This window comes from Hyperolius riggenbachi, chromosome 3 (assembly GCF_040937935.1).
Source record: "Hyperolius riggenbachi isolate aHypRig1 chromosome 3, aHypRig1.pri, whole genome shotgun sequence".
Classification (NCBI taxonomy): Eukaryota; Metazoa; Chordata; class Amphibia; order Anura; family Hyperoliidae; genus Hyperolius; species Hyperolius riggenbachi.
In genome coordinates, this window is record NC_090648.1 from 259513610 (window position 1) to 259527409 (window position 13800).

The window sequence follows — 13800 nt, forward strand, 5'->3', positions numbered from 1 at the left end:
ATTTCTTCATCAGAAAGACAAATATATAGAAAAGGATTTTATATTATTAAGATTTCATGTGCAATTATTTTTTATATAATTAATTGATTTAAGAAGAATTATATAATAAGCTTTATATTTAAAGTATATTAGAAGCCCTGTATGCTTCAATGAGCCTTAAATTGCTGAAGGCTCTTACAGATCTGTGTACAGTGTTAAAGGGTCAACCTGACCTGGGAAAGTACAGACACATTCCAAAAACTAATTAGCAGAATGGGATATTATCAGAAATGCGTCATAAATGACATTGTTTAATGTTTTTGGAAGTCCATGTCTGGGTCAAAAAAGTCAACCATTGACATTAACATCACCACATACCTCAATACCCAATTTGATTAAAATGTAAAAGGAATTTGAAGAAATATCTGGCCTAAAAATTAATATAGAAAAATCTGAAACCATTTTTTGCAATACCCCTCATTCTATACAACAATTCCTAGACAAACAATTTAAATTTGCTTTACAAAAAAACTATTTAAAATATCTGTGTATAAACCTAACTAATAATAGGAATAGCCTATATAGATATAATTATCCATATTTGTTTAAAAAAATTAAAGAGAATATGAAAAATTGGGCAGCAATGTGTTTATCTTGGACAGGTAGGATGAATGCATTTAAAATGATTTCATTGCCTCAGATATTGTATTTATTTCGATCCTTACATATTCCTATTAAAGATACAGATCTTAACTATCTTCAGAATTCTTTGAGTAGATTTATTTGGAAAGATAAAAAACCTAGGATTAATATTAATGTAACATTTTATCACAAAAACTTTGGAGGATTATCTGTTCCCAACCTGAAAAAATATTATTTAGCATGTCAAATTTCTCAATTGTCTGCTATAGAAGCTAATGTGGACTCCCCTAGATGGGTTGAAATAGAATCTTCTTTATTGTCGCCTTTTACTTGGCAAGGTTTAATGTGGGCCAATAGCCCAAAAAATTAAATAAATATTTTGCCTAGTACTCAACACTCTCTGATTTTATGGAGGGCAAATAGGTTTAGATTTAATCTACAAAATAAAGTATCCCCACTAATTGAAATTACCGGATGCCCAGATCTCCCAAAGAAACTTTGGTTGAAAAATCTCTTATGGAGGTTGGATCTACAAACTCCTTTCTCAAAATTGCATCATTTCTGTAAATTTGGAAAATTGCTTACATTGAGAAATATACAGAAAAAGTGGTCATTGTCTTTCAAAAATTTTTTGGAATTTTCGCCCTTTTATAATTTTTGGAATCGATATCTGAAAACTAGAAATTTACAGGAACCAACTCAATTTGAGAGGGTTTGTATGTTACAACCCTTAAGGAAAGGAAAGATCTCATTTATATATTCTAGCATGATCAATCCTAGACCTGACTTTAAACACAAATTTATGATTAGATGGGAAGAAGATTTAGGAATGGAAAAATCTTCTATAGAATGGTTTGATGCATGTACTTTATTATCTAACAATAGTTTATATTATTCAATTTTAGAAACATCCCTTAAATTACTTCATAGAGCATAAATAACGCCACATATGATGCATCATTTTAGTAATAGCAACTCTGATCGGTGTTTCAGGAATTGTGGAGCAAGGGGAGACCTCATTCATGTTTGGTGGTCATGTCCAAGAATTGCAAAATTTTGGAATGAAAGTAATAAAAAAATTAATAAGCTTTTAAAAATTCGTATTAAAAGGACCCTTGGACCTTTCTCTTAGGATTTCAAATTCCACACATTTTAAAATGTGAACAGAAATGAGTTCAGCACATCTTATCAGCAGCTAGAATTACAATAGCAAGAAGATGGAGGTCTCCCCGTATCCATGTTTCTGAAACTTTTACACAAATATCTAATATTATGATTATTGAGAGAATAAATGCGATGCTAAATGATAGTATGCCCAAATTTAATAGTATCTGGTCAGGATGGATTGATGATCTAAAAGTCAGTGGTCTCTACTATACCCTAACAATACTATAATTTATTTAATCTAGTATTTATTAACCATTATTTTATTTTTCATGCTTTATCTTCTTGATATTAATGTTTTGACATATATCGGCCAATGTTTGTTTGATTGTCTATTTGTTATGACAATCAATTGTTATGTATTACATGATTTAATTTGCTATATGTATACATAATTGTTGGCAATATTTATGTTTACTGCCAATAAAGAACTTTGAAATGCAAAAAAGTCAACCAGCAGACAAGATGGCTGTTGACGTCCATTTTTAATTAACTGCGTCAGAAATGACCTGATTAGAATGTGTAAACATTGCAAACCTACGTAAATTCCCACAAGATAAGGTAATTAAGAATTTATAAACAATAATATTGTGATTTAGGTATTCAAAACCTAGATAGCGTTTGACGCACGAAAGCTTTAGCCAATCAGAGTATGGGATTCAGGGAAAGTCCAGATTAGGCAGTCATATTGCATCCAACCCCTCTAAAAGTAGGGGCTGAAAGCTCATAGTTTGCAGAAGCTACCTTCCCACAAGTGGTTCTAGATGCTGAAGAGATGACAGAGAAGGGTTAATATGCTTAATATTCTGGTGATTTACTTTATTAATTTTTCAGCATTAAGTTTTGTTAAAATGTTAGCAAGAAGTTTTTTTTAGAAGCTATTTTTTATGCTATTTCTTTAAGAAGATTACTACAAGTTTTACACAGCTACTAGATACACAGCTATTGACATAGATGAGACTACTTTTGATCTTATTCTACATAACACAACTGTTATATTCTTTTTTGAATGTACTTAGAAGATTGATGATTGCTTGGCTATAAAGGCCTTGATGAGATGGAATACTGTGAGAAGGAAACACTACTTGGAACAGTTCATATTTTGTATATATGCTGTATGATAAGCAAATACAATTTTTTTACATAAAATCATATACTGAGTGCTCTGATTCATTTCAAGGTATACCGTCAATCTATAATTACTGTTATAGAGGGTTCAAACCCCACTATGCCGGATTTATATGATAGCAACGCTTTAAGGGCTGGTCCTTTACTGAGTTAGCAATCATAAAAAAAGGCAAGAACCGGTCAGGTTTTTGACAGTTGCCGCCCAACAGTTGATGGTTATCTTGATTGTTATCTTGAAATATACTTTCTATGGTGGAAGTATAGACCATAGTTTTCTATCGCGATAAGAGGATAAAAAAGTACTTATGTACTCAAATATAGAGTTGGATATGCATATGAAGCATCCAAAATCTGAAGCAAAGAAGGAAGATATTCGTATGCTTTAAAGTCTCATAGAAGATAATTACTAATGAGCACACTCAGTTTATAGTCTATGAAAAGACTTAGAAGAGAAAATAAATACTTTGGCCAATTGAACCTGAGGAAAGGAATAGTGCTACATGTATTTTATATCTGACAAAATGAAGCAGATTATATTGAAGCAGCATACTGAAGCAGAGTATATAGCTATACATTATGAAAATGGCTACCTTAGAAGTGCAGAAAACTTTTTGAGACAAGCTCGGTGAAAAAGAAGAGTGAGAGAGCAGTTTTTGTCAAACAAAGAACATTTATATATATATATATGAAGAGATTCTACTATCAAGAGAAGTAACATTGTTTTTTTTATACTAGACAATTGAACAGATTTTGTGATGAAAGCAAAAGCTCCTATAAATAACTTTTTTGAAAGAAAAGGAAAAATCCTGTTTTAAATATGTATGGCACTTTTAAATGTAGAAGACTACAGATACAAGACAAGTTACAACAGACATAAATAAGATGTAAGAAGACATTTTTGTTTTTATCCTTATTTTTGTATTTTTATGCGAACAAGAACCTTTAGTGTGTGGTTAGCACTACCAGATGCCGACACAGGAGAAAACAAGACAAACCTCCACCTGGCAGCAACACAACATCTATATATTTATATATTTGGTTCCAGCCGCTTGTATCCTTAATCCCCGTTGATGCTAGTTTGCGAAACCGGCCGGGAAGGAGACAGACGGCACCTTCATACTATCCTTTACTGCTGACCCATACACACGTGCAACTTTTTCGGGGTTCCCATTGCATGGTTTTTATGATGTTTACTGATATCCATTCGTGAGAGGAATCATTGCTGAATTGGTGGATCCTGGACAGACTGTTGCTTCCTGATGTCTACCAAAGCGTTGATACAACCTTATAATGTGGGTTGTCACCAGCTGGTAAGCCTCTTTCCTTTTTTGGGTATCCATGATTGCAGAGCTGTGCCGTAAACCCAATATTTATTGTGGTGGAGATTTACCTGCTTTTATTCTTTGTTGAAGACTCGTTTTTTGTTTTTGGGCTCTGCGCTGATCATATATAATTTACCTGTTTGTGAATTCTGGACATTGTTCTTCTCTCAGCAGTGGCCACTTTGTTTCCTTGGCGCTGATACACATATGCAAACTTGTGTGATACCAGTCCACTAAACTCCTTCTCTCCGGTCAGAGGTTATAAGGATCTCAGAAACCTTACCCTTTAACTATCAATGTAAAAAGTCTTCAGTTCTTGCTTTAAAATATGTCACCCCAATGAACATACTCCCCAAATTATAGGTGCAGACCAGGTGGGCTTCACGAAGGGAAGGTTGGCCTCAGATGGCACACGCAGGATGTTGTCACTGTTACACCATTTGGAGGTCGGTCGAATGCCTTCTCTGTTCCTCACTTTGGATGCAGAGAAGGCATTTTACCGGGTCCATTGCCAGTTTTTATATCATACCTTGGTGAAATTTGGCTTCAGAGGACAAATACTAAATGGTATTATGGCTTTATATAAATGTCCCTCTGCGAGGATAAATGCCTCGGGATCTTATTCTGATCTAGTTAAGATTTCTAATGGTACCCAACAAGGGTGTCCGTTATCACCCTTCATTTTCACATTAGTAATGGAAACCCTAGCTCAGTGCATTAGGGAAAACCAGCATATCAAGGGCGTACAAATAAACGACAAATCTTTCAAGATCGGCCTTTTCGCCAATGATGTGGTAGTGACGATTAAAGACCCAATCACCAGAAGCCTATGACAGCCGATCGCCATAATTGGCTGGCTGTGGGGAGGGAGAGAGGGAGGGAATAAACTTAAAGAAACAGAGGTTTTGAAGAAAAAAAACAAAACAATAATATTTATTTAAAAAAAAATAAACATGGGGGGAGCGATCAGACCCCACCAACAGAGAGCTCTGTTGGTGGGGAGAAAAGGGGGGGGGGGGATCACTTGTGTGCTGAGTTGTGCGGCCCTGCAGCTTGGCCTTAAAGCTGCAGTGGCCAATTTAGCTAAAAATTGCCTGGTCACTAGGGGGGTTTAGCCCTGCAGTCCTCAAGTGGTTAAATAGCCTCATATCTAAATTCATATGGGCCAAACATAAACCTAGAACGCAATTCAATATAGTAAGAGTCCCAAAAATATATCACCCCACCTTCTGGCTTCAGATTCTTGCACTACAACTGACACATTACTACCAAACTAGAGATATGCCAGTGGACCTGCATGCTGTTTTTGTTCTTCATAATGAACAAAATAAAAATGATAAAGCTGAGCAATGATGAAAGCATGGCTTGGCTAACACAGGCTGTTGGTCTATGCTTTTTGCAGTAAGTCCCTGAAGCTACATACAGACACTAAATTTATATTGCCTAATATAAATTCTTGATCATCTCAAGAATGGTTTTTTCAGGCAGTACAGTGGTGTAGTGGTTAGCACCCTTGGCTTGCAGCGCTGGGTCCCCAGTTTGAAACCCAGACGGAGCACTATCTGCATGGATTTTTGTACAGGGACAGGGCTACACCTGTGATGATGTTGTGGGCATCATATTGGGTAACTTTCTAGAAGGATGCAGATACTGCTGTTTATGTTACAAGCCATGTCCTACACAGGTACGCCAAGTGGAAGAAATCCTACTGCCTACTCTACACTGCATTGTGCAAATGTGGCTAGCTATATTATTCTAGCTATATTATTCTGCATCTCGCCTCTTACATATATTGATATAAGAACAATTCTGAAGCTGATGATTGCAAAGTCTAGTCTAGTTTGGAGACACACTTGTACTATAACATTTTTGAGAAATACTTTATACTGAGGACCAGTTCATTGATTCTTTATTGTGCTGTTTTTGCATAATGTTGGGATTTGCTAGCTAAGGAGTAATTGTGGATAACATCCAGCAATAGAACACTAATTTCATCATAAAACTTTTTTAGCCTATGATGCAAAAAGAGCTGGTTGTGCCCAAATTACATTAATTGCTTGTACTTCAATTATGTTAATGTGAAACTCTTGAAAACATCATTCAGTACATTTATGGCAGCAATAAGATAACATTTGGGGGGGGGGATTAGGTAATAGAGGGATTTACAGTTATCATTGTATTGGTATCTAAAGTTAGTTGCAGAGTCTGATAAAATATGGAATTTCATTAGGGGTCCAATTTTAATAAATGACTCCTTTTTCCACCTATGTGAGTCTTCTGATGAGGTAAGATACCTCTTTTATTATTTTTTCATTATTATTATTTTTTATTTGAATATCCTATCTCGGTTTTAATAAGTTCTAAGGGCGCCTCCACCAATTTGCCTCCGTATTCCATACCTCTTTGAGGTGCTACTATACTACTGGGGAGACTATCCACCAGTATATAGGACCATAGGAGGAGAGCGACCGCCTGGTCCCAGAGTGTTCCAGAACACCGAGCAGAAACTGATTTTTTCCACATGCGATTGTCATTGGTTGCATCAGGGCAACCCACCTTTGTGAGTATTCACTACCCACATCATTATATAACCCAATTGTTCTAACGATACTACACCATAAGGGCTCCTGGTCTCATCCTTTCCCTAGGCCAGAGACGTTCTCCTCCTTAGTGAGGCGATCGTGAAGGACCTTCTCAGACACTTGCTGTGCCAGGTGCACATTGTAATACCCATCACTGCATATACCTTACCTACTACCTGTTGTTCCCTTCAGTGCACCCACCTACCTATGTGAGTGCACGCAGTGTCACTGTGCCTGTCCGGTACCTGTCTGTGTGTGACAGGTGCACATTGTAATACCCATCACTGCATATACCTACTACCTGTTGTTCACTTCAGTGCACCCACCTACCTACGTGAGCGCACGCAGTGTCACTGTACCTGCTTGGCACCTGTGTGTTTGTGACAGGTGCACATTTGTAATACCCATCACTGCATATACCTACCTGTTGTGTTTAGTGCACCCACCTACCTACCTACGTGAGTGCACGCAGTGTGATATACCACTCCGTGCATACCTATTAACTGCACCTGTGTGACTGCACATTGTATTAGTCAAGTCAGTGCATACCTTTCACTTCATCCCCACGATATGGACAAAAATGACAAAACAGGTAGAGGCAGAGGTAGAGGCAGACCCAGAGAAAGGTCACTCGGCAGGTCTGTGCGAGGTCATGCTGATGTGATTTTGTGCGGCCCTGGACCAAAGTACAGTGCTCAGAAGAAAGCACGTCCCATCAACTCCCAAGATTGTCAGGACGTGGTTGACTATTTAACACAGAACACCTCATCTTCTGCAGCCACCAGCGCTAATACAAGCACCACATCCGCTGCATTTGACACTTTGCATGAGTTATTTGGTGGGGAATTCACTGATTCACAGCCATTATTGTTACAACAAGATGAAGGCGCTAAGCAAGTTATACCACCTCATATGTCTGAGTTAGGCGACACTATGGACGTTATGTGTGAGCAGGAGGATGAAGTACCTGCTGTTGGTGCAGTTTTGGAGGTGTCTGAGACAAGCGAAGCTGGGCAGGATGATTATAATGATGACGATGATACGGATGCCACGTATGTTCCCAATAGAGGAGATGAACAGGGGGACAGTTCAGAGGGGGAGTCAGAGAGGCAGGGCCGGGCCGACACATAGGCTCAGGAGGCTGGAGCCTCGGGGCGGAGCTCACTGCTGTGTGGGAGGGGCGCAAGGAGCAGGTCTGTGTATTGCCTGGCTTGCCGCCCACCACCCCCGCTGTGTATGCTGCACTCACCACTTTGCTGGCTGCAGTGCTGGCTGGCTGCTGGGGAAGACGAGCGGAGCAGATGAGCTGTTTATAATCAGCTTTCTGCTGCTCGCTGTCCCCAGTCTTTCCTGGCTGCGTGTGTGCATAGAGAGCGCCCCTCCCCTCCTCTCTTCTTCATGTGACACTGAGGGGCGGGGCTGAGCACTGTAACCCGGGCATTTCGATCTAGAATGAAGACTGTGGAAGAGAAGAGATAGCTATGCGGGGGAAGGGGGGAGAGACACTGCAGGGAGAGGTATGTTCAGACCAGAATATGCACACATGATTCTGCTCTTTTCCAGCTCACACACTGCCTGTGTTCCTGGTGCTTGCATGATAGATCAGTTTCCCTAATGCTGCCTTGTTTGTGCACTACAGGATACACTCAGCTGAGCTCTCTCTCTCTCTCTCCTTCCCTGTCCCTGAAGCTGCTGCATCAGTATGTTGAGGTTGTAAGATTACAGGAATAACTGCAGCTTTTTAACACCCCAGAGCTGGGCAAAGGAGAGCACAGGGGGGAGTGACTATGTGCTGTGTCAGGTGTGTGATAATGCTGGCTTCTATGTCACCAACTCCCCTGCCCCTCTCCCATTCCTTATCACTCTATTTCTCCGGCATCAGGCTATATTCTGTGGGGGTGTCCTGGGGATAAAAACACACTTACCTGGGGCTTCTATCAGCCCCCTGTAGCAGTAATGTCCCACACCGTCCTCCTCCGATCCACCGTTCTCCCCCGCCGGCTCCGGGCAATTATTCGTCTGACGACAGACGAATAATGCGGGCTCCCATTCGTGTCAGTGGAAGCTTACTGCGCAGGTGCAGTACAAAGGTTTCTCGTACTGCGCCTGCGCAGTAAGCTTCTGATGATGCCGGCGGAAGCGAGCAGGCGCGCGGCCATTGGCGCCCAGCCGCAGTTGAAAGCGTGCCGCGCTGGACTGGAGCCGGCGGCGGAGAATGGCGGATCGGAGGAGGACTGCGTGGGACATTACTGCTACAGGGGGCTGATAGAAGCCCCAGGTAAGTGTCTGTATTTAACCCCAGGACACCACCACAGAACCCCTTTAACCTCCCCCCAAGGACAAAGGAAAACAGAGAAATGCACCCTGTATGTATTTAGAGAGTTTAGCCTGTCTAATTCCCCCTCATCTGTGACTAATCACAAGTTGTAGTTTGATCTCACCCCTGTGCCACCTGATTGCCATGGCAGATAAGACATATAAGCTCATTTAAAAGCTCAGGATATTAGCAATGTCTGCTTCCATGAAAGCAGGAAGTAGACACACTGCAGATTTATTGCAGGATTTGTATCAGCTGTAACATCGAAATTTTTTTCTTTAAAGGTTATTATACTGTTGCCTATCTTTTAGAGCAGAGAGGAAGTTCAGGTCCGCTTTAAAGTGGCCACTACCGATACAATTTTCCGGACAATCAGTCATCCTAGACCACTAATGACAGCTTGCTGGTATATCTAATTCGATCAAATTGATGGAATCGATCCAAAAAAGTATCAATTCCATTAATCTGAGCAAATTGGATAGCAGCTTTTCTTCCATTAGTGGGTCCGAAAGATCGTTTCTGATCAATGTTATCAAATCAGACGATCAATCATCTGGAGAATTGTATAATTAATGGCCACTTTAAGCATTTATATAGTGATGATGCCCTCCATAGCACTTTGAAGAGTACATAGCAATATTGCTGATTATTCTCAGAGCTTAAACTGTAATCCTACCATAGTTATAGTGTAAAAAGTCTCTACCATATTAATATGTATTTATATAGCACTGACATGTTCTGCAGCACTTTACAGAGTACATAGTCATGTCACTGACTGTCCTCAGAGGAGCTCACACTCTAATCCTACCATAGTCATAGTCTAATGTCCTACCATATTATTATTATGTATTTATATAGCACTGACATCTCCTGCAGCACTTTACAGAGTACATAGTCATGTCACTGACTGTCCTCAGAGGAGCTCACATTCTAATCCTACCATAGCCATTGTCTAATGTCCTACCATGTTATTTATGTATTTATATAGCACCGACATCTTCTGCAGCACATTACAGAGTACATAGTCATGTCACTGACTGGCCTCAGAGGAGCTCACAATCTAATCCTGCCATAACCATAGTCTAATGTCCTACCATATTCACATTATTATGTATTTATATAACATTGACATGTTCTGCAGCACTATACAGAGTACATATTCATGTCACTGACTGTCCCCAGAGGAGCTCACAATCTAATCCTACCATAGTGTAATGTGTCCTACCATATTATGTATTTATATAACACTGACATCTTCTGCAGCAGTACTGTATACAGAGTATATAGTCATGTCACTGACTGTCCTCAGAGGAGCTTACAATCTAATCCTACCATAGTCATAGTCTAATATCCTACCATATTATTATTATGTATTTCTATAGCACTGACATCTCCTGTGTTGGATTCAATGGCCTCGATTCACCAAGCGGTGATAACTCAGTTATCACGCCTAAAGGACTTTAGGTGTGATGACCTTTTCACCACTGAGTTATCACCGCTTTTTCCTGCTCTTCACGCGAAGGTTCGCGCGTACGCGCGTGAGAGCGCGCGCAAAGTCCCATAGGGTTTAATGGGAGCTTCGCGCGAAGCGTCGGGTGCTGCGCGCGCACTTACGCGCCTACGCGCGAACGCGCGGTAACTTCGCGCGAAGCCCTTCTTATCATGCCTAAACTGAGTTTAGGCGTGATAAGGGCCTTTTCACCACGGTGCTAACACTTTGCACCGCTTGGTGAATCGAGCCCCTTGTGTTTGATCTTTGTAAGCTTACTGCTCACTCAGTCATCAGAGAGCTGCACATGCGCAGTAAGCTTACGGAGCAGGGGGGGGGGCGCACTTGGGCAGCTCAGCCTCTGTTGATTGTGGACCTTGTCCCAGCCCTGCAGAGAGGGGTAGACGAGTTCCTGAAAGAAGCAGGGGGAGCTAGTTGTCAGAAACAGCTGGTGGCAGTGTCCGGCACCATGTATCGCCACCTATGGACAGCCAGCCAACATGCCCTTCAACGTCAGCTGCTGATAGCACCATAGTGCCATCACCCCAGGGGGGGCTCAGCGGTTTGGACATTTTTTAATGTGTCTGCCTCAAATCAGAGCAATGCCATCTGTTCTCTATGCCTCCAAAAATTGAGCCGTGGAAAGGCCAACACCCATGTAGAGAAAACTGCCTTATGAAGGCACATGGAGAAAGGGCACAAACTGCAATGGGAAGAGCACCAGAGGAAAAGCAGCACACAAAAGAAAAGCCACCCTCCTTCTCCTCTTCCTCCTTCAGGTGCAGCATCTTCAGCCGCTTTCTCCCTTGCACCTTCACAGCCACCCTCCTCCACTCCGCCTCTGACCTTGAGCAGTTCCTGCTCCTCTGCCCACAGCATCCAGGTGTCTGTGAAGGGAATATTTGAGCAGATGAAGCCAATTTCTGCCTGTCACCCCCTTGCTCGGGGTCTGACAGCTGGCTTGGCGGAACTGTTAGCTCGCCAGCTGTTACCATACCAGCTGGTGGACTCTGAGGCCTTCCGTAAATTTGTGGCCATTGGGACACCGCAGTGGAAGATACTAGGCCGCAATTATTTCTCTAAAAAGGCGATACCCAAACTGTACCATGAAGTTGAGAGGCAAGTGGTGTCATCTCTGGCACACAGCGTTGGGTCAAGGGTCCACCTGACTACGGATGCCTGGTCTGCCAAGCACAGTCAGGGCAGGTATATTACTTACACAGCCCATTGGGTCAACCTGGTGACCGATGGCAAGCAAGGAGTACGTGGCTGTGCAGCAGACCAACTTGTGACACCTCCACGGCTTGTAGGCAGGCCTCCTGCCACCTCCTCTCCTCCTGCTACATCTTCTTCGCTGTCGTCATCATCCTCCTCCTTGGCTGAGTGGCAGTTCAACTCTGCTGGTGCTGTGATCTCCTCTCCAGCTACACAGCCCCAGCTCCCCAGGGCCTATACTGCATGCCAGGTACAACGGTGTCACGCCATCTTAGACATGTCTTGCCTCAAAGCGGAGAGTCACACTGGAGCAGCTCTCCTGGCTGCTCTTAACAAACAGGTGGATCAGTGGCTGACCCCGCACCAGCTGGAGGTCGGCAACGTGATGTGTGACAACGACAGCAATCTCATTTCCGCTTTGAATTTGGGAAAGCTGACACATGTACCCTGCATGGCACATGTGTTGAATCTAGTCATTCAAAAATTTGTGTACCCAGTACCCAGGCTTAGAGGACGTCCTGAAGCAGGTCAGGAAGTTGTGTGAGCATTTCAGGCAGTCTTACATGGCCATGGCATGCTTTGTGGACATTCAGCAGAGAAACAAGTTGCCGGTGAGATGCCTGATTTGTTATAGCCCGACTCGCTGGAATTCGACCCTCCTTATGTTCTCTTGCCTGCTAGAACAGGAGTAGGCTGTCACCCAGTACCTCTACAACTACAGAAGGACACAGTCTGGGGAGATGGGGATGTTCTGGCCCAACAACTGGACACTCATGCAAAATGCATGCAGGCTCATGCGGCCGTTTGAGGAGGTGACCAACCTGGTGAGTTGCAGTAAAGGCAGCATCAGCGACTTGATCCTGTACGCTTACTTCCTGGAGCGTGCCGTGCGCAGATTGGTGGATCAAGCTGTGGAGGAGCGTGAACAGGAACAGTTACGGGAGGAAGCATTGTGGGATCAATTCTCATCAGAACCAGATGTTTCCTCAACACCTGCGGCAGCACAGAGGGGGGGGGAGGTAGAGCCGTGTGGGGAAGAGGAGTCAGACTCGGATGATGAGGAAGGTGTTTCTTTGGAGGAGGAGGAGGCGGCAGCAGAAGAACAACCACAGCAGGCGTCGCTGGGGGCTTGTGCTGCTCAACGTTCCCGTGGTATTGTTCATGGCTGAGGGGTGGAGGAGGACTTACCTGACGTCACTGAGAAAGAGCAAGAGGAGATGGATAGTACGTCTGGATCCAACTTTGTGCAGATGGCATCTTTCATGCTGTCCAGCCTGTTGAGGGACCCCATATAAAAAAACTCAAGGGGAATGAGCTGTACTAGGTGGCCACGCTACTAGACTCTCGGTATATGCACAAAGTGGCGGACATGTTACCAACTCACCTAAAGGCAGAAAGGATGCAGCACTTGCAGAGCAAGCTGGCAACTATGCTTTACAATGCGTTTAAGGGTGATGTCACAGCACAACACAATAAAGGTACCACTGCCAGTAATTCTTCTCCCATGTCCACGCAGGCAAGGACAGGACGCTCCAGCAATCTCATGGTGATGTTGGACATGCAGACATTCTTTAGTCAAACACCTCGACTTAGCACTTCTGGATCCACCCTCCACCAACGCCTGGACCGGCAGGTAGCCGACTACCTGGCCTTAAGTGTGGATGTAGACACTGTGAGCAGCGATGAACCCTTGGACTACTGGGTGCACAGGCTTGACCTGCGGACAGAGCTGTCCCAATTTGCCATCCAACTTCTGTCTTGCCCTGCCTCAAGCATCCTGTCAGAAAAGACCTTCAGTGCAGCTGGAGGCATTGTCACTGACAAGTGTTCAGTACCTCACCTTTCTGGATGGTTGAGTTCCAGATCATCAGGACTTTACTGTACTAAAAAAAGTTTTGAGTGGAAAGGTGGATAACAACTTAAAATGGAGTCCATCATCTGTGGATGTCAGTAAGATATATT

At 42.7% G+C, this 13800-nt stretch overlaps 1 protein-coding gene across 2 annotated transcripts in view; it reads right to left on the reverse strand.

The window, feature by feature from the left end:
- CCDC146 (coiled-coil domain containing 146) overlaps nucleotides 1-13800 on the reverse strand; it is a 165973-nt gene that overhangs the window by 100789 nt on the left and 51384 nt on the right. The window lies entirely within an intron of this gene.